We start from the raw sequence: 22,261 nt of genomic DNA, 5'->3' as shown, positions 1-22,261 counted from the left end.
AACCTCATTCCCCATTTTAGGTATCATCCAGTCTCTTGCTAATAATGTTACCCATTTCCCTGTCCATATTTTCTTCCTTTCATTTAAGAACCACTAATATATGGAGAAAAAAATTCAATTTTTACTACTTAAGAACCTGGGTAAATTTTTAATTTAATAATAAAAAGAACTTTCATGAAATAAAATTATTAAATTATTTAAATTTAATTTAATCTCATCCCTCATTACTGTGATGAACACAGAAAAAGTTCCTATAGTGTTAAGCAAAAATATTCTCCATGAAAAACATTCACTTAACTGCAAAATTATCTGGAGCTAAGAGAACAACAGTCTCATCATCTCAAATTTAGCCAAATTCTGTATGGGAAGGAAGGTTGAGCAAGGGCCGCAAACTGACTATGTTCTAGGCTGGCAGTGACGGGAAGTAGATGCCCTTACAGCTACATCCCGCCAAACCCCAGTGCTGTGCTTTGTGGTCAGACTCAGGCCAGAGCTACAATTGTTGGTTAGAAAGTGTCTCAGAGTTACGGCTGCCTGTTCCGCTAAATCTCATTTCATCCTACTGATGGATGGATGGACAGATGGCTGCTTGGTGAAAGCAGCATTATCAGCCAGCTTCTATGGAGCCTCTGAATGATGGATAGCCCTCTTTCTACTTTCTCCAAACCACCATCGATCCAAGCCATATTTCAGCGGTCAGAAGCCCAGTAATATTAAGACACACAATCAGGTTAAGTTACTTGCAGTATAAACCTCTAGAACAGAAATCTTAACACCTCCTGTCATGAACTAGGCTAAAAAATGTTACAGTTTGATTCTTTCTAGCTGCTAACAATGAATTCCAACAGCTCAAAGCCCAAAGGAAACAGTTGGGCTCTATTCCTAGCAGTACTTGAAAAGCTGACTTGCCTGCCAAATTTTTACTAGCCAGTTCATTTTTGGGAAATGAACTCACAGCAGTGGTGAGCAGATCTGTGAATATGTGTATCCAATGGAGTGTGAAGCTATTAGAACCATCAAACCACCAAACCACCTAGAGTTTGTCAGTGATACCATCAATAACCCCAAATGTGTGAAGCCTTGGATCTAACAGTAGACCATCATAAAGAAAACTTATTAAAATCAGGGCAGATTAAAATCCTGTCCTATACAGAATTTTAAAACATTGTATGTACCTAGTCTGCTTTAACAGCCTCTATTCCCTTACTTGTCTATCAAATTGCTAAACCCTAACCCTTGCTTGCTTTCACAAGCACATTCACTGTACCCATGTTTTGCTGCTTACTAAACACCCATCTGATTGACTGGATTCCACACCTATCTTTGATCTTTCCATGCTACCCTTAGCCCTCCAGCAACTTAAGAGTCACATAACTGATTCATATCAAAATTATTCCCACTTTTATGGCTAGAAAAAATAGAATGTGACATCAGCTTTGTGATATGAAATCCTAGAACTCGGGCTGGAGAGATGGCTCAGAGGTTAAGAGCACTGACTGCTCTTCTGAAGGTCCTGAGTTCAATTCCCAGCAACCACATGGTGGCTCACAACCATCCATAATGAGATCTGATGCCCTCTTCGGGTATGTCTGAAGACAGCTACAGTGCACTTAGATATAATAATAAAATAAAATCTTAAAAAAAATCTAGAACTCACAAACTCTCTTTCTCCTTTTACTCTTTCCCAAATGATTACCTCTAAATGATGTACTATCAACTGTCCCTGTTCTCCACTCAGGATGGCCTGGCTCCTCCTAGTCTTTCAATGTTGACTGAACCATGGCCACCTTGAACCTCTGCTCAGACAATTTATCTTTTTGTGGAGTAAAAAGATGTCTCGCTAGAGTGTCTGTTTGTCTTTAGTGCTTAGGCCTTAATTATCAACAGATGTTTTTAGCAAGATAACATACTATATTTAAAATATGTGCCTTTGCTATAATGTTCTAATTTAAGAACAGTACTGCCTTTCACATAAATATTAAAGAATTTCCACAAAATCTTACACTACTAAAAAAGGTTCAAATAGGTTAAAAATAAAAATCCTAATTTTTCAAATAAAGATACTGAAGTTCCAAAGATTTTTTTCTGTTTTGTTTTTGAGACAGGGTCTCACTATATAGTTCTGGCTAGCCCGGAACTCACTATATACATATCAGTTGGTCTCAAACTCAGAGATCCGCCTGCCTCTGCCCCTGTTTCATGAGTAGAACTAAAGGCACACACTACCATCTTCAGCTCAGATCCAAGGTTTTAATGTCCATGGCCACATAAATATGAAATAGCAATACGAGGCTGGAGCCTAGTCACAGATACTGTGCTCCCTCTGCTTGCTTCTCAGGACATTCGCACTTCCACCCTTGTTTTCAACAAGAGGGTGGGTCATAGGTTAGGCTGAGCACTGTTTGTGGACTACTGTGTTTGGAAGAACCTGGTGACTGGTGACTACTGTACTTCCCATGCAAGATGTGCACTGGTCATTAACTATCTTAGGAAATAAAAATCAGATAAAGCCCAGACAACCTCCACTCTCTTTATTTGTCCTAGTTAGATTGAGAAAATTGAAGAGAAAAAAAAGCAGAAACTGCAGAATAGAGAGCAAGAAGTCCTATAAATCACCCTAAATGGACAAGGATATGATAGGTACAATGTGTCCCTCTGACTTCCATGAATGTCAGAAACAAAGTCACAAGATGACTGACTGGACTTCCCCCTCTGGTGGTCAGAATTTGTCACTACTGCATCTCCTGAGTTTCCAACCTACCTTTCTTCCCCTCTCCCTCTCAAAAATCAGGTTAAATAATTTCATCATTTTAAAGACAAGAGAGTTATCTCAGACTTACAACTATCTGAGTGGAAAGTCAAGTCCAAATTCATATCGCCTATCATCTAAACTAACAATTTTATCACCCAGTTTTCTACCAAGCGTATGCTCAAGATATATGCTCAGCAAAATTTAATCAGGAAGTTAATTGTGCTGCAAAAATAATCACATAATGCACATCAAATCCAAATATATTATCCATGCTAATGCTCATCTCCATTAGTGTGAATGGTCAGCACAGCCTTCCTATCAGATTCCCACAGAAACGCGCCTCAGCGCTAGGCAGGAACTCCACCACTGTTCTACCAAGGAGGAAAAAAAAACTCTTTGAAGAATTCCCAAAATGGGTTCATCAATCAAAAGAAAAAGGGAAACAGAAAAGGAAAAAGCTTGTGTTAAATGAGTAGTAAGCAATGGCAATTCTCTCAACTATAGAATCTATAAGTTCATAGAAGGTTATTTTATATGCACTAGCCAAGTACATTTTATAATAATCCATTTTTACAGTCCTTTGTACAGCTATCTTAAACCAATATGAAGATCCTGACCTTTCATTTAGGAAAGTCTCTGTAGAATTTCCAATTTGGTTAAGAAAGTATTTAGTCAACGCCTAAAAAAATGATGACTTGGTTTTTTAATCTGCTGCTGTGAGCCATGTCTAATTATGTCTTCTGTTCCATTAAGGTTCAAGCCTACAAACAGAAGTGAAGCAGTGGCGGGGGCAGCATCAATAAAGGTAGCAGAGGAAAGAAAGAAAAAAGAATCATCGGCTACTAGAAGTGTCACATTAAATGTCACAGGGACTGTGTTAAATTGTGTGTGTGTGTGTTTACACGTGTATGTAAAAAAAAAAAAATCCCATCTGCTACCAGCATCTAACACTGAAATGAATGGCCTAGTATACTAAAATCACCACACTGACTGGAGAAAGCCATGATGGAATGACCGTGAGGCGTGACCAAAGGCAAGTGTTATGAGGGAGAAACTTGAAATAGTAGTTTGGGACTAAAGAGCCTAGAAAGGCAAGCTTGGAGGTAGGAGTTTTAAGACTCTCGGCAAGAAGCCTGTCAGATGCTATTTGGTGAAAGGCTGAACCACATGGTGCTCCTTCACATGAACTCTGCTTTCCCTATCCTGAAGAAGAGCTTCTCGTGGCATGGAATGTCAGAGGACAGGGGAACAGAAAGTTTGTTATGGAGACAGGCAAGCATGCAGCCAGGTTCATCTACACCACAGTATAAGTTGCTTTTCTCGATGCTATGACAACAGTTCCTGACAAAAGCAACTTAAAGAAAGAGTTTATTTTGGCCAACAGCTTGAGGGGTGAAGTTTGGCAGGGAAGGTATGCAAACAAAAGCAAGAGGCTGCTGGTCACACTGAGGCTGCAGTCAAGAAGCAGAGAGATGAATTCTGGTGCTCAGCTGGCTTCCTCCTGTTCCTTTTTTTTTTTTTTTTTTTTTTGAGTCTGAGACACTGCTTACTAAGGAGCTATGCACTTTCAGAGTGAGCCTTCCCTCCTCAGTTAAACCTTTCTGGAAATCAAAAACACACACAGAGGACAGTCTTCTAAGTGACTCCAAAATCACAATGATGATTAACTAGCACAACCAGGATCTACAAAATATGGCAAAATACACAAATTTATATCTGGACTATATACTGCTTTTTAAATAAAGATTTAATGGGACATGGCCAAAATAAACAAATATAATCCATTTACTGGCAACTACAATAAAAAATGACTCAAGCTCACCTAGCTTTTAACCGTTGGTTAGGATATCAGAGTTCCCACACTTAACTTCTATATTAGGCTACATGATATTTAGTAAAATACATTAATATATTAATTCCATAAATATTCACAATTTGATTAAACTCTATAAATGCAAAGCAACCAAAGACAATTTAAAACTGACTCAGTAAAATGAGAAAACCACCAGGATAAAAATGAAAGAGCATGCATGCTTTTTCATGGCATGTCTATTTGCAATAACCTTCTAGACTTAAAGTGTCCACAATAGCTAACTGTTGTCTGGAACATCCTCACTCACCTTGTGTCACCCTCAAAGCCATATGGTGAAGAACCTCACCAGGTGTCAGGACAGGGACTTCCTCTCTTCTATTTGCCATCAGAATAATGTCTGTTCTTTTTCCCTCCAACTCCACTATGTATTTGAAAGCATTCAGACACATATATAAACATAGGAATAAATGACCAGTAAAACTGATAACAGTTTTTTGTATTAGGGGAAGCTTCAAATTAGAATATAGAATATTCTTCATTGTTGAATTTTAGAATTCAAGAAATGAAGCCAAACATGATACAACTATAATCTTAGCAGTTAATACATAATTCCAATAGAACCTTGGGTCTTAAACTATAGCATGAAAAGGTTTTCCTTGTAATATAGCATAATCAATGTCCCAAACATTTTACACTCCACTAGCTGTAGTCACCACGCATGAGCACCAACTGATTTCACACTTTACAGGAGGGGAAACAGGCTGAAACATAGTCTCTTTCACACTCCACTGGCATGGCAACCCCATGGCTCACCAACTTAACTCTTCCAAACTTAACATTAGCTCCATCGCTGACCATCTATCTCTACAGCAATCAGACCAAAGGTTTGCTGGAACTGAACAAGAGCAACAGAAGAACTAGGAAAGCAGACTCTTCTGCCTCTGCTTTGCATATACACTTGGCAGTAGAGAGCAAGCAGAGAAGAGATAAAAAAAACTAAAAAGCTCTTTTTCTTTTCCTACACATCTGGATATTAGTCTGTGTGTCTAAAGTTACTTAAGGATCTCTTCCCTGGGTCTGTGCTAAGTTAAAATGGTCTCCTATTGCAGACAATAAAAGCCCTCAAATGGATAACGCTTTGGGCAGAGTCTCAGCCTCACATGCATTACAGCTTTCCCCTCTTTAGAATGCACTAAAAGCTAATTTTTAAAGTTGAGGCCACTAAACTTAAAGCCACATATTGAGGCCACATGTTGTCTCTATGTATTATCTCTTTGTCCCCAACCACAAACCTATCTATCATTATCTCAGCTTCACAGATGAGAAACCAGAAACTTTAGTTCCTTAAGATCAGAGCTTCCACATGTTGACTCAGTGTGCCAAACCCTACATTTAACTACTATGCTTGACCAGAACACGAATGTTCTAAAAACTATAATAGAGTAAAAAATATAACAGAGAATAGTTTAATAAACACCAATAAAAAATGAGTAGCTGTAAGTAAAGGAGATGGAGTCTACATGATATATATAGCTACACCTGTTAGCTGCCGTGCTCTGAAACTACGCCAGCATGAATCAAAGTAAGCTGTGCCTGGAGCCGGAGAGAATGGAAAAGCAAGTTCCTCTTTGAGCAGGCAAAGAAGACATGAAGTTAATAAATAAGAACTTCTCTCCCATGCAGTTTTCAAGTTTACTAATTAAGAGCTTCAGGCATAACAATTACCTTAGAATATAAAAACATCATCTTTAAGGATCAAAAAGCTTACATAGAGAGCTACAGAGGCTTTCAAAGAAAAACAATCTACTGAACAAACATTGCTCAAATACTTACAGTACATTCTAATCTATTATTCTTATGAATCAAAAAGAAAGATAGATGTTAAAGAGATAGAAGCTAATAATAGGTAGCGGCATTTCCTCACCAGTAAACAACTATTAAGTGCACAACAGAGTAGTGAGACCCATGCTGGGCAGTGGGGACTATAAAGCAGTACAGCATGTGACAACACAGAGTGAGACATGAAAAGAAATGGAGCCTCCCCCAGTACATGCCTCTAATTAGATGGAGCAAGTGAAATAAGTTGTCTGAGTAGAGTACATATAATTGCCAATAAAGGCAAGGCAATAAATAACAGAAATCCAAAGTAAAGAGACATATTTAAGGCTCTGACATACCTAAAGAAAATGTCATGAACTGTGTGGTACACAGGAAGGTCTTTAGAAAGTGTTATTCAAAAAGAATTTAGAAGAGACATTCCAAACAGAAAGCAAAACAAAATAAACCAGCAACAACAAAACAAACAAACAACAACAAACTACACTACCACCACCACCAACAACAAAACCAAGTGAAGAGGCAGGTCAGAAAGGACCACAGACATGGAGGCTTATGCAGCTGGCCAGATCTGACAGTATCAAGAAGCTACTATGAACAGACTCTTGGGGAACAATCTTCCAAGGTCAGACCTCTTTGTACCCTCACAAGACTGAAAAACACTTCTGTGGACACCAATCAAGCCTACAAGGACTTATCCTCCTACCAATTACTTCCCAAAGGCCTGATCTCCAAAACACCATCATGTTGAGATTGAACATGTTAAACAACACATATTGAACAATATGGTGGGAGGGAAGCACAAACATTCACCCTATAACACTAGACTAGGTAAATCAAAGGTGTGCTGTAGGAAAGTCTAAGACTTGATAATGGGCTTTCAACACCAGGGATCAGGCATTCAAAAGGAGCAGTATAGAATTCAGTCTGGGCCCTACAGATAATCTGAACAGTGATATTCCTGGTGCACGGAGGTCACCACTCCTCTCTTCATCACATCTGTCCTTCTATTACTAACCCGTCTTTTTAAATACATATCACTGGTGTTAAGACAGGATAAGCAACCCCAAAACTCACTCATATTTCTCTCCTGCTTATTTAATCTAATGATATGAACGACAAAGCAGTCACACACATAGCCTAAAATTAGAAAAAGAATCAATACAAGGACCAGATTCCAAAGTAAAGGCTCCCGAGTCTAATTCCATATTTAAAACAGGTCTTAAAGGAACAGAACTGTAACTTTGTAGTGCTCCTCTGTAATCTAGAGTTCATTCTTTGATATCTAACACTACTATAGTGAGCCATGTATTCCTGAAACAATACCAGCTAGTGGTATATAAGTTTGTGAATCAAATTAATTCAACCAATCAACAGATACACTGGTATATGTTAAAGGCCAGGCTATGTGGGATCCAGTTATGTTAAGGGGTTTTACCACCACTGCAACAATTCCTAGAGAGGAATTCCTAAGCTCTCATCTCCATTATAGTGATATTTACTGTTTTATTTTCTGATCCTGATATAAAGTGATATATCTGGTCTCTTTGAAAATTTAAATTCTGGAGCTGGAGAGATGACTCAGCATTTGAGAACACTGGCTGTTCTTCCAGAGGACCAGGGTTCAATTCCCAGAACCCACAAAGTTGTGCCTAGTGCCAACAGAGACCAGAAGAGGGTGCTGGATCCCTGGAATTGAAGTTACAGAGTTATAAACCACCATGTAGTTGCTGGGAATTGAACTTGGGTCCTCTGTAAGAGCAGCCAGTGCTCTTAACTGCTAGGCCATCTCTCCAGCTCCCTGAGCCTTAAAGTTCTGATGACATGACAAAATACAATAATGACACCTATGGAAGGAATCAGCCCCAGCCCCACAAAGCCTACTTTGTTATTTTTTGTCTCCCTGCTTACAACAGAACTTAACTACTAGAACAGCTTGCATTCAAACTGCCCACAAAGCCTAGGAGTTGCTCTGTTCTGCCCTCATTTCTTACCCTCCCATCTCCTCTTTAGCTTACATATAACCATTTATTCTCCTGTCCACCTTCCCCGATGACTGCTCAACAATTCAGAGCCTGTCACAGATTGTCAGTACTGCATTTGGGGACTTCAGAAGTACTCTTGAGGGACAGAACAGTGTGTTAGTACAGCATTTTCCCGGACACAATGTCACTCTTTATAGCCAGGAGTAAATTAGTTTCTTCTTAAAAAAAAAAAAATACACCTAATAAGACGGGTACAAGGAGATTTTAAATAAGCAATTTTCAAACATCCTTTGGTTTGCTCTAAGATCTAAGCTGTCTCTGTCGTGTGCATGTATCTATTCACTAAGCCACACACATCTAGAAATACCTGAAAAGCAGCTTTCTGATGCTAACAAAAGCAAAACCTCCGTCAAGGGGGAGGGGACTTTTTTATCTTTTTTCCCTGTGTCTACGGCTCCTCATCTTTGTATTCTATTTGAGCCCACTTTGTTTAAATTCAGGTCTTGACATCAGCATTTATTTCTGATTATGTCTCACTGTGCAAAAACCATTTAAAGGAAACTTCTGAGCTGTGTATTGTAGTGCACACCTGTAATCGCAGCTGTTAGAAGATTGAGGCTGGACAATCAAAAGGCCAGTCTGGGCTACAAAGACAGTTCCAGGCATGCTTGAGCTACATAGAGACACACAGGAAAAAAAAGAAAGAAAGGAAGGAAGAAAGGAAGGAGAAAAGAAAAGAAAAACCGTATCAGTATCATGTTGTTACAGTTCCATCCACGTTCTGCCGTGTGCTTCAGCAACAAGAGTAAATTATCCTCTGACAGTTGCTGTGGCCAACCCTGATTCCCACTAAAGCTCTACCCTGCATATCAGTTTCCAAATTGTTCCTGGCTATAAGAGAAGCTTGACAAGACCATCAGGAAGTGAGAGGGAAACCCTCACAAAATAGCAGTTCATATCAATATATACTAGTCTTCTCTGAAAAAAAGGTTAATTGAAAATAAGTACCTAAAAAGTAGTATTAAAATTAAAATTAGTTGCCTAATTATTTTCATCTCCAAGTTCTTTAATAACATTATTCATTATACTTTACTGAGGATTTAAATGGCCATCTATTCTTCTTGAGTGAGTTAATTAAGGCCCTATAATAGCACTGCATCTTTGCTGTTCTCTATATGAATTATAGCAAAGCTAAAGCTTGATAAGTGTACTAACTCTCAGTTGTTACCTCAGAAAAAGACCCAGTCAAGAAAAGCTGAAAATCCAACTCTGAAAACTAGGCCCACACTCCACAACACTACTCTACCAAACACTGTAGGCAGAAGTAAAAGGGCCTAAGTCTTTTAAGAAACTTATTTCATCTCCCGAGTTACCAAATTATACCACAAATAAGTAATCATATATAGAATAAGCCTATAAAGTATGCTTATATATTAAGCAACTTACCACTTTTATTTTTTAAATTAAAAAACAATACAAAACAAAACAAAAATTCTCCAAGCAGTGATGCCTTTAGTCCCAGCACTCCAGAGGCAGAGGCAGTCAGATCTGTGAGTTTGAGGCCAGTCTGGTCTACAGAGCAAGTTCTAGGAGAGTCAGAGCTAGCTGCACAGAGAAACCCTGTCTCAAAAAAAAAAAAAAAAAAAACCTAGATAGGAAGGCAGGCAGGCAGACAAACAGATAAAAATAAAACCTAGTAATAAAGTTTAACAAATGAAATTATGTAATAGGGAAATATTTTTTTAAATTTCAGAACTGGAGCCAGGGAAATGTCTCGGTCATGGCTGGGAAAGCAGACAGAGGAGGATCCTAGAGCTCACTGGCCGGCCAGGCCAGCCTCGCCATATTAGTGAGTTCCTAGTTACTGCATCTCAGAAGATCAGCCGGAGAGCAAATAGAGAAGACACAACTGACTCCTGCCCCCTGCATGCTGTATACACAAACATATGTACCCTTGCTTCACACACACACACACACACACACACACACACATCCAGAAATAAATGATAAAATTTTCAAATATAATAAGGTGGCATGTGAAAAGCTGTGAGGGGAAAACTGATCTTTTTAAAGAAAATATATTCAGTCAGGTCTGCAAAAAAGGATTATTAGGTCCACACAATATTTGTAACAACAACAAAGTATCACTTGGAGCATGGATCCAAATTAAAAACTAAAATCATACAGATGCTTCAAACAAAATGTAAGTAAATTCCTTTCCACAATGTAAGAAAAGATTTTCCTATTTCAAAACAAGATTCAAATGAAACAAAAGACTAAGAAACCGGACTACACAAAAGCCTGAAAACTGACACCAAACACTACAAATAACAGACAAACAAACTAGAAGAAAACAGGGAAGCAGAGCATGGTGGCTCACTGACTTCCATGAGTTCCAACACTGCCTGAGCTAGTGTGCACCTTGTCCCCCACCCACTGCCCGTAGCTACCCCAGGAGAAAACAAACCTGCCAAAAAGCTAAACTATATTGAGACCTCAGCTAGACAAAGTTTTAGGAATGCAACAAAATCCTCTAAGGGAGAGCAGGAGGAGAGACTAACACATTTCCAGTGAGAACTGAAATGTGTACAGTCCCTTCAGAAAGGAAGTTTGCAATGTCTAAGAAAACTATATGGAATCTGGTCACCTCTCAATTGTGGAATCAAAAAAATGCCCCCAACCCCTTCACACTTACTATTTCCTACTTGTCTTATAATAAAGATGGACGGCTTCTGTAGACTTTTTCCAATTAACCCACTAACTCAAAAATCAAGGGAGGCACATTGTTCCTCTTCTACAGCAGCGCTCCTTCTGCAAACCACCATATTGTTACTAATACTTTACCTTCCACTTACTAAAATTACAACAGTGTAGTAGTATCTCACATAAGAATATTCTAGCCTTGTGTCTATATACATAAATGTGTGTGGTATGTACATGTTCATAGTTATGCAATTGAACATACATGCTCACATCTACATGTTGAAGCCAGAGATCAACATTTGGTGTCATTCTCAGTCACTCTTCTTTTGAAATAGGGTCTCTCACTCTTCTTTTGAAATAGGGTCTCTCACTGATCCTGAATCTCACCAATATGTTGAGGCTAGTTGGTCAGAAAGATCTAGCTGTACCCCCATCTCCAGGGATGGGATTTCAGGCCCATGCCACCATGTTGGCTTCTTATATGGGTACTGGGAGTCCAAACTCAGATCCTCACTTTACAGGTCTGAGCAATCCTATCAAGTCCCAGAATATCTAATCTAATAAGGAAATTCAGTCTGTGGGAAAAGTGGGCAGAATGTACAAAACATATGTAATTTTGCTTCTTCCCCCCAAATCCTACTAAAATAGTAACAGACATAAGACCCAAATCCACAAAGAAAGAGAATAGCAAGAAGGGAAAAAAAAATAGCAACACATTTTTTGAAGCTAGAACACAGAAAGGTATATAGAGGACTAGCAATTTTTTTAAAAAAGATTGTGTGCCTGATCAGGTATTCTATGTAATATATGATGGCCCCATCCTTTTGACAAGTACAAGAAGCCATAAGAAGAAAACATGAATAGAAAACAGGATACCCAACATGAGAGAGAGTAAAAGAATGCCAGTAAATGAGGCTTCCAGAATAATTGTGCACCAAGAGTCAAAAGCCTCCAATCCAGACCAAAAGCTAGGTAACAATAGGTACATTACTTAAAGACTGCCATTCTCCCACTCTTGACTACAGTGCCATCTTTTTAATCAGACACTACTAGAGGACATGTTCCACCTAAGCAAGAGAGTAAGTGAAGAATGAGGAAGATATGAGTTCTGACAAGACTGGAAATCAGACCCAGGAGAGAAGTCTACAGATTACAACTAAGGGAATCATTCTGGGACAGGAACTGTGCCCAAAGAGCCATCACTCATACAGCAGGACAATGGAAGTCTGTAGACAGGAGCTTCAGAATGGAAGGGAAGATAGGTGAGAGAGGAGGAAGAAAGGGAGGGGAGAAGGGTAACTGGAACCGAAAGATTACATGACCTTGAGGAAGACCACACTGAGGCCATTTAAGGCACTATCAGGGAATAAAATTCACACAGGCATAATTTAATTTAACCAAATGTCAAAACATAACTAGGCTGGGAGGCTAAAAAGGGAGCACAGTGGTGTGGCTGTTTAAGAGCAAAACTGGACTTAGGGGAGGATGTAAGCCACCTGCTGTGGGAGCTAGGAATCTAACTTGTATACCTGGGAGGAGAAGCAAGTATTCTTAACCACTAAGTCACCTCAGGGCTCCTATTTGACTCTTTAAATTATGTCTACAAACTATATTCCTATTGATTAAATATAAAGAAAAATTTAGAAAATTAATTCAAATAAGCAAAAGCCAAACAGCAATATATACTCTGATATTAAATAATTCATCATTCAAAAATATATAAATAAAATATTTTCAATGGAAAGAAACAGAGAAAAGCCTTTAGACATAGTTCTCTTTTTGTTAGGTCTTTATATTTCTAATACTGACAAACAAAAATGTACAAAATATGAAAATCTTAAAAATTAAAAAAAATAATTTAAAGCAAATAATTACATTAGCAAAGACAGACAGAATTCAGCAATTGTAACACTAGGAGGGTTGTAGGTCTGACCTTACTTACAAATTCATTAATGGTCAGGAAGCAGTGCAAATAACACATTTAATTAAATTTGCTCATTTATCTATTTTGGGAAGTACGATTAACAGCAGTGAGAGAGAGAAGTAATATAAAAAGACAGAGATGGATTAAAAACATTGGCTGAAAACCAACTAAATCAGAGCATGGTGGAAGACTATATAGAAGTAGAGGCTTAAAACAACAAGAGTGGTATGAGAGGATTGTTTAACATCTATTTGTTTCCAAACTTCCAAATAAAGGAACTGCAGTCAACATTAATGTTGGCTAGAAATATATAGATACACACTTATATCCAGGCTCAAAAACGGATCACACTCTAAAAACAATGTACAGTTGAGTATCTGTAATGTAATCTGGGAACCAGAAGTGTTCTATTGCAGAGAAGTCTGGATTTCAGATTCGGATTTTCACTCTAAAGGTGTTTAGCTTGGACTGTTGGTGCAGCTTGGTAAGAGCTAGTTTTCAGATAATCTCACTATTTGTCTTCATTCGAGGACACTGAGGATTCAAAACCATTTACAGCTCCCAATCTTTCCAGCGTCAAGTTGTGGTCTGTGACCTAGTTTTATGAGTGGCATATAAGCAAAGTAGTCTGTACACCCTCAAGAAGCATCCTTTAGGGGAGAGATGACTCCCTTCCTGTCTCCTCTCTGCCGGGAGAAATATGGATGAAATAGCTGGAGCTGCAGTGCTCTGTGCCTAGAATGACTTTGATCCTGATGGTTACCCTCCCACCTCAGTGCTGGAAACAAATCTTGCATTCCTAAAGTAACATTGTAAAAGAACAGCATCTAGACACAGTGGAGCACCATACCAGAGCATGAAGCTTTCTGGAATCTTAACAGCAAGAGGAAGAACTTTCTACCATTACATCTCTCTTACTTGGCTGCAACCAAATCCAGCCCTAATTAAGATAATTTCTACATGGATAATCAATCACATAGAATGCACTCCATCAGTTCCTCTGCAGCTTCCTTTCCTGCCCCCACCTACTTCCTTACTATGCTTTCTGATTATTATATCTTCAGTCTTTTCTGCTCCTTTCTCATGAAGCTCAATATTCCTTTAAAAACCGGTATCTGATTTTTTGAGCTACTTTTGGCAATATATAGCTAACATTTACTGCACTCTTCATATTTGCCAAGTATTACTCTAAATCTAAGAGCTGATCCTCAATACAACCTCATCAAGTAGGGAGCATTAGTTCCAGCTCTATCTTAGAATCAGAGGAAGCGGAAACCCAACAAGTAACTCATGTAGGATATGTAGTAATACACAAAACAGACCCACTCTCTTAACAAATGCATGCTCGAACACCAGATCCAAGGCGCTAACCCAGCCTAGAACCTTTTGAAATGTTTTCAGCAGTCACGATAATTACTCAAATTCCTTCTCCAGTAGTAAAGTTCATGACATTGCAGATTAATTTTAAGAAACTAGCAAACATTACTTATAATGAGGTAGGTAAACAAGAGGGGTGGTCAGGCAAGCTCCTTTAGAGTCAGGGATGCAATCAGCAGGTGACGAGATTAGTTTTCTTCTACAGCTCTACTGCTCCAACAATCAGTTCCAAAAGACCAACGCCAATAATTTATATTTGCTAGGATAAATGCATGGCCTCAAAAACAGATTACAAGGCAGCACCCATTAAGATTAATGAATTTTTAAAATGGCCATATGAATTATATACTTAAAAGTTAACAAATTAGAAACTGAAATCATTATCTTCCTCCCAGACTTATCTGAGAGTTTTCCCCAGTGTCATTATTATGTCACAGTATACCTGATATGTCAAGCTCACAAATTCGTATGTCTGACTCTTCAAGTTCTCAACCTCCATCATCTTGCTGCTATTTCTCGACACCTCCTTTCTAGTCTACAGTAACCACTACCACGGAGACACTCTCCAGTCACCAAGAAAACAACCTTTCTCAAATACTATTTTGATTCTCAACAGAAATTTTGTCATCTATGGGATTATATTCAATTAATATTTGGATAATTTATACTTAAAGACATCAAGAGCTGCAGATACAGCTAAGTGGTAGAATGCTTGCCTAAGGTTTGATACCTAGCACCACAAAATATTAACAGCAAAAAAATTTAAGAACTATTAATGACAAATAACTACATTAGACTAAGTTCTGCTGCCAACTGAATGCAAGACAAACATAAAACAAAATCAAAAGCCTTTCATTTTCAGGGCTGGGGATAAAGGCAAAGTACAAAGCCCAGTAATTTCAAGGCCTTGGGTTCACACCCGAAACAACAATAAAACTTCTCATTTTCAGATAAGTTCCAATTTAGGAACTACAAATAGAAAATCATAAAGACCTAAAAAACTGAAAAAAAAAAAAACCCATAACCTGAAAAGTTAGGTTATAGGTTGATTTTATTATTTCCTGATTGGATGAATTTTCTACATTAAGTATATCTTATCACTTACAAATAAGACTGTTATTTTAATATGATGTGAGTCTAGGGCCAAGTACAGAAAATGATCAACTTAAGGTAAAAAGAAACACTGGCCAGGGATGGTGGCTTATGCCTGTAATATCAGCAACTTGGAAGGCTGAAGCAGGATGGAAACTAAATATGCATTTGGAGATAGCCTGGTAGGTTATGATTGCGGGGCTCTAATGTGACTTCAGTCCTGCCTCCTTAATTAGGACAGTTGGGCTGGAGAGGTGGTGCAGTAGATAAGAGTACTTACTACATAGCCATGACTTGAGTTCAGATCCCCAACACCCATGTAAGTGCCTGTGTATGGCCCTACACTATAACCCCTGCATTAACTTGTTGGCCAGCCAATTAGATGAAAAATGACATTTTAGGTTCAGTGAGAAACTCAGTCTCAAAGGAATAAGGTGGAATGTAATAAATTAGCAAGACACATGACCTACGCCTCTGGATTGCCAAGTGCACACACATGCACTTGAGAAAGGAAAAGGTAAAAGGGAGAGAGGAAAAGAAGAAAAAGAAAACAAGCTGGATGCATAGCTGAGTAGTAGATTATTTGTTTACCATGGACAAAATGGCTGGTATATATTAGTAAGTTTTGGAATACCATGCCACACCACAAAAGCATAAGGAAAAAATCTTCACCAGTTCAGTGGCTTCACATTAAATACACTCCCCGCCTCACCCCCCCAAACCAAGTTTTTCCCAATTTTAAGGATGTCCAAAGCACCAAAGTACAGTTGGGAAGACCTGGTTAAACAAGCCAATCTCTATTCAGAAGGTTTAACAATTCATCCCTAACATATTCTAAATACCTATTACATATGAGACACTTGCTAGATGCCTAAGACACAAAGATGAAAAACATATAATCTGAATCTAGCAATAAGAGTAGGTATATAAATAGTTTATGGAAGCATTAAAATAGACATATAAAGATAATTACCACCAATGGTTAATTTATAGTACAATTTTGGTCTTACAAACACTTCTTTATTCTTTAAGAAAAACAACTTAAGTGAGGAAACTTTTGCTTAGAGAGGAAAATAGTAGAAAAAAAAATTTAAAAACACATGAATAGTAAGGGCCTTGTTATGTGCGTTTAGATCTTGAGACTAGGAATGTTTTGTGATTTTATCTTCTAAAGTTGTCTGCACTAAGTTTTCTGCAATAAACATGAATTCGTATTTTCAGGTAAAAATATCTTTGAAAATAGGTTTCAATTTTTAAAAATGTATTTATTTACACTGTAAAAAGCCAAGTAGGTAGTCAAAAGGACTGTAATAGAAACATTTGGTGGTTCTATGTTGAACATACAAAGTCTAGTTACCATTTACGGGAAATGGTGATGTAGTGACTGCGGGAACATGTAACTTTACTACCCTGCTTTTCCCTCCTTTCCTGGCAAAATACAAATGCAAGATCTCAAGGAACAGGTACAAGCAGACTCAGTAAGCTCTCTATCTCCTGATCGTAGCCGGAGAGTTGTCCTCACTCACTCATTCCCTGCCCTGTAACTCACTGCCCCACCACCACCTCTGTGTTACCCACCTCCTAAGAGGCTGGGCTAACTGTCCTCCTACCTGCCTGTGTCTGACACTTCTCTGAAGGACTCACTCTGCCAACTGTGTATCTTTGTCAGATTCTCTTCTCTTCCCTGTAGTAACCAACTATTTCAAGGCATCCTTTTTTGTTTTGTTTTTCCTTTCATTTTTAAAGTAGAATTAGTAACATTTTGTCCATTTTACAGTTATGAATACAGAAACAGACTACTGATAGAACGCTGACAGGATTTAAATTGAAGTATTCCCCTTCTTTCTCTTGTGAAACTTCATGGCAAAGAATTCAAACCAGCTCAACTGTAAGCCAGTATGAACACATGTTTAGATTCCTTAAGAAACAAACTTGTTATTAGTGAATACTACACACTTTTTGCCCGCATCTTCAACTCTGCATCAAGTTTAATGTTACCAGAAGTCACACTTGATCATCCCAGAAATTCGTATCATCACATACAGTTAATCTACTTGCTTGAAAACCTCACAATACTATACCAGAACTTACTGATTCCAATATTGCTTCTTCCCCCCCCCCCCATGTCCCCATATTGCTTCTTTATGTTTGCTTTTATCCCCAATCTTAATTGGCCATGTTTGGTATAAAAAGAGAGATAAAGAGAGGGGCAACAAATATTAATAAAGTGTAGTGAGTCTGAAAAATGGTCAACTACAGAGAAAGCTAACATGATATAGTAAAAAAGCACACCACAGTCTACAGGAAAGTGGTGTATAGCTTATTCAGAGAACACTCTCCAAATGCAGGCTTGCTGCCACTGAACACCACCCTATAACTTTTCTCCTATCTAATGCTCTGACAACTAAATTTCTCTGTAATTCAATAAGCTCTTAGGAGTTACCCAAGCTTCATCCATCCTGCTGGCCTCATTCATGTTTTCCCACAAGCTAAGAGCACTTGTTCTGGTGAACAGCACACAAGTTAGGTCCTCTTTCGATGCACAAATAGCCTACTCTTTGTTCCTATGGGCAGGAAATCTACCGTAAATATAACTCAACAATAAAAAGAAATGTTTAAATCATACAGCTCAGGTAAGTGGTTGATGCAATAGGCTGCCAGTTTTATATATTATATGAGTGTTAGCTTCATAAATTTTTAATTAAAAAATCTATACTTTTACTCTTGGCACTAATTCATTTACTTATATCTAATGAGTTGCATGAGTGCCAAATAAAAAAATATGTCAGATATCTGTGAGTACTTAGCATGAAGTTAATGAGAACAGGTCACAGCCTCAAACTCCATGCGGACCAATTAGCTTTACAATGTTTCAGGTTCCACGGTCACAGTCAACTACCTTAACCTTGGGTAACAAAGAAACACACTGATCACATCAAACGTTAAAGAGATTAAGAGAATGAATATTATAATCACAATCTGTCAGAAAATAACAAACACTAAAAATACTAATACCAGCAACTCTATTTTCCACTAAGCTTGACAAATATATGCCCTGCTCTAATAATGTGGCTTTTCAGCTATGCGGGCTTCACAGATGATGTGCCATGAAGCAAAAGCCTAAACTAAGGCTACTCCCTGCAGACACTGGAACTCCAAGGCTTAGGGTGTTTCCACAGAACAGTATGGCCTCACCTAATTGTGCCATATAGCATAAGATAATCAATAAAACGTTCTTATTCAGCAGCCATTGCTAACTGAGCATCTATTATGTATACAGCAAAGAATGAGATCTACCTTCCAAAGTCCTTTTAAGTAAAAAGGAGTCAAAAAGCAAGTGTTTGAAACAAAGGAGACATCACAATATGCAAAATGATTTTAATGTACATGGCTTTCTATTGTCATAGCTGTGTGTGTGTGTGTATATATATATGTATATATATATATATATATATACAAACGTATATACATGTTTGTATATACATATATATTTGTGCAAAGAAATCATGCTGAAGCATAACTAAAGGTAAGAACAAATCTGAAAAAGCAGAAGGCACAACATGAAAGAAAAATAATAATTGCTTTTTAGCCTTTTGGCTAAGATCATGTGTAAAAAAAATAATAATAAAGGAAATGTTTTCTTAGCATCCAAATTCTCAGATATCTGGCAGTCAGTGAGACACCTGAAGAAAATAAAAATAGTATTTCAATTCTTAACCATAAGATTTTACCCTGGCCCCCAAGTCATTTATGTCTGTAAAGCTTCTCTCTTTGCTTTCTCTAACCTTGTTCCTTACAGATACACACAGGGCCAGGACATCCGCAGAGGTGGTCATTCATTCAGTTTCCACCATCAAGCCTCCCAGACTCCTTTAAGCTAAAACGTTAGTTTTGTTTTTGTTTCACACAGTCTCACCAGGTAGCTCTGGCTGACCTCGAACTGATTTGCAGACCAGGCTGACCTTGAAATCACAGAGAGCCATTTGCCTCTGACTTAATAGGACTCAAGGCATGAACTACCATGCCCAACTCAAGCTAAAACTTTACAAACAGCCTAACTTAAAAACTGTATGTGTGCTGAGTGGTGGCCCATGCTTTTAATCCTAGCACCCAGGAGGCAGATCTCTTGTGAGTGTAAGGCTGGCATGATCTACAGAGTGGGTTCCAGGACAGCCAGGACTATACAGAGAAACCATGTCTCAAAAATGAAAAACAACAACAACAACAACAAAAACCTGTATGTGTGGGGAATAATAGAGACACAAAAACTGTTCTATAGAATTCTATTCTTGTCAATATCTGAGTCATAGTTAATTGTCCTGCTAGGAGCTACATTGCATAGTAAAGTACACTCTTAAGTACAGGTTACAAACAAAAGACCAGTCCAATTTAAACTGACAAGATGAAAAAAAAAAGAAAAAGAAAAAGAAAAGCAATCTCTAGAAAAGTATTTACTTAAGCACATACCCAATAACCACGTCAGAGCAGCACTATGGGAAACCTAGGCAACCCTAAGGATGAAGAAGAGTAATTTTTTTTTAAAAGACGAGCTCTCCCTATATCACTCTTCCTGGCCTGGAATTCACTACCCAGACTGGGTTACCAAAATCTCCGAGACCAGCCAGCCTCCGACTCTGGTATTGGGATTAAAGGCTGCCGTTGCTTGTTATTGTTGTTGTGGTTACTACTAGGGAGAGAATTCAGAGCCTTATGCAATCTTACCAATGAACTATAGACACCTCAACCCTGCGCTAAATAGCTCAAGCAGCTATTACATGAGTTAAGTAGCGCCTGCAACCCACAAACCCTTAGACACTGGTGGTTCAGCACCAAGCTTCGGGAGCTCTAAGTCTCAGGAGATGCTTGTCATGTGTAGTGCTTCCAAGAGCGGCTACAGAGCAACAGGGGCAGCTGGTTGTGTGCGGCATGCTGATGGGCGTCGAAGTCCCAAAGTTTGACACCGATTCCACAGGTGGTCAAGCCCTAATGTCACCTCTCCGCTTGAAACCTAGCTTCAACACTTGTAGGTTTCATCGCAGTTTCTAAAGACACCATTAACTCCGGTCTTCATAAAGACATGACCGTTGATTTTAAAATCCAACTGACCTGGACCATAAAAGAGAGGATACTGGAACTTTATTTTAAATGTTTTCTAGCACAAACGTTTCACACATAGGTCATAACACTGAAAAGCATAGTACAAAAGACTCTGCNCCCCCCCCCCCTTTTTTTTTTCCAGACAGAGAAACCAAGGTGGTGGTAATAGGACTACAAAAGACCACAGGTCCATCAAGTGGCCAACCCATCATCCTCTCAGAATTCAGACTCTATAAAACCCCGTACTCTTTCCCTCACAACTCAGATGCGACGGGAAAAAAAAAGTTTGTAAGACAACTTTCGATAAAGTGGGTTGGAAGTTTTCTGAGGACCGCCCGAGGAGAGCAGGAAGAACATCCTACTTTACAAACTGTTCCCGGCCAGCCCATAGCCCGGAGGTCCGAACAGCGGAGCAGAAGTGCCACTGCCCGAGAATCGCCGCGGCCCCGGGCTGTCCCGAAGCCACCTCGGTGGTCCACAGCCCCGCAGCCCAGAGGGGTCCTAAGACCCCGCTCGCTACCTGGTGACTGGAGACAATTTCTACCAGAAAGAAGCATTAGGGCCGAGGCCCAAGGCAGACCTGCGGCCCCTTAGAAAACAGAAGTGACCGGAGGGTGGCCCTCCCGCCCGGGGGCTCCAACAGGTCGAAGGGCGGAAGCTTCCAAATAACCTCCGCCCCAGGCGGGGGCCTGCCCCGCGCGTCAGGGGAGGAAAAGAAAACCAGCGTTAACACACAGGAGGAAAGAGGGTCCTCTCCCGAGCCGAAGGAAAGACGCAAGGGCAACCAGCACCAGCTCAGGGTGAGAAAGAATCGGGGAAAGGGGTTCGTGGTTACCGGGACGCTGTCGCTCTCCGCTTCCGCCGCCACCGTGAAGCGCCTGCTCTTCCGCTCGCCGCTGGGGTGCGCGCCAGGCCTTGGCTCCGCCCACGCCGCGGGACCTCCTGGGAGTTGTAGTCTTCGAGAGCCCCTGTCGCGTCCCGTGGAGGCGGAGCCGGCAAATGGAGAGGGCGGGAGGGCGTTGACGCTCCTCTATCTCCTGTATCGTCCATCCTCCATCTCGACCCTCAGCTGTGAATGCGCTCAAATCTTCTCACGTCCTACTCAATCATAACCGTGTCTCTTTCCTCGTCCACGGGCGAGTTTCTTCGAGCGTAATCTGCACTTAGCGTCTCTACTTCCTTCCTTGTGTGTGCTGAGTTCTATACTGCAGCTTCTGCCCCCCGCAGAAAATGTCCTTGTTGCAGCCAGTGTCCTTGTCGCCAAACCCACTGCAAGTATTTTCAGGCTGTCTAACTTAAGCATTAGTCATTGAAGCTCTTGGACATTATCATTTATTTTCTATGACACTATCCAGCTTTACCTTCCTCATTCCATGCCGTTCGACTCGGTCTCTTCCTGTAATTCTCCCCCCCCCCCAACTCACCTCTTGAATATTCTCTGCAATTCTTAGAATAAGGAAGGGGAGAGTCCAGCCCGGCCCCTTTTTGCCTTATCTTATCGTACTCCCAACTTCTAGACGACCCTATCTCATTCCTATCTTGCAGGCTTGTCAAAAAATGGCTTAAAAGCTTTGGTGGCGCAAATGGTATAGCCCCGTGATTGGCAAACAGATGAATTGCCGGGGATTCGATCTCCAGAACCATACAAGAAAAAAAAAAGAGAAATATTTGAAAAGTTCGTA

The 22,261-nt window shown here is 39.5% G+C and overlaps 1 protein-coding gene across 3 annotated transcripts in view; it reads right to left on the bottom strand.

The window, feature by feature from the left end:
• Window positions 1–21,459, bottom strand: part of R3hcc1l (R3H domain and coiled-coil containing 1 like) — a 73,309-nt gene extending 51,850 nt beyond the window's left edge. For all 3 annotated transcript variants that reach the window (XM_021151700.2, XM_021151698.2, XM_029472454.1), the window contains exon 1: window positions 21,415–21,459. The gene's annotated coding sequence lies outside the window, so the exon portion shown is untranslated. The remainder of the gene's footprint in view (window positions 1–21,414) is intronic.
• Window positions 21,460–22,261: the final 802 nt, after the last annotated feature.

The sequence above is a fragment of the Mus caroli genome, chromosome 19, assembly GCF_900094665.2.
Source record: "Mus caroli chromosome 19, CAROLI_EIJ_v1.1, whole genome shotgun sequence".
In the NCBI taxonomy this organism is placed as follows: Eukaryota; Metazoa; Chordata; class Mammalia; order Rodentia; family Muridae; genus Mus; species Mus caroli.
This window is presented reverse-complemented; position numbering and strand designations above follow the sequence as displayed.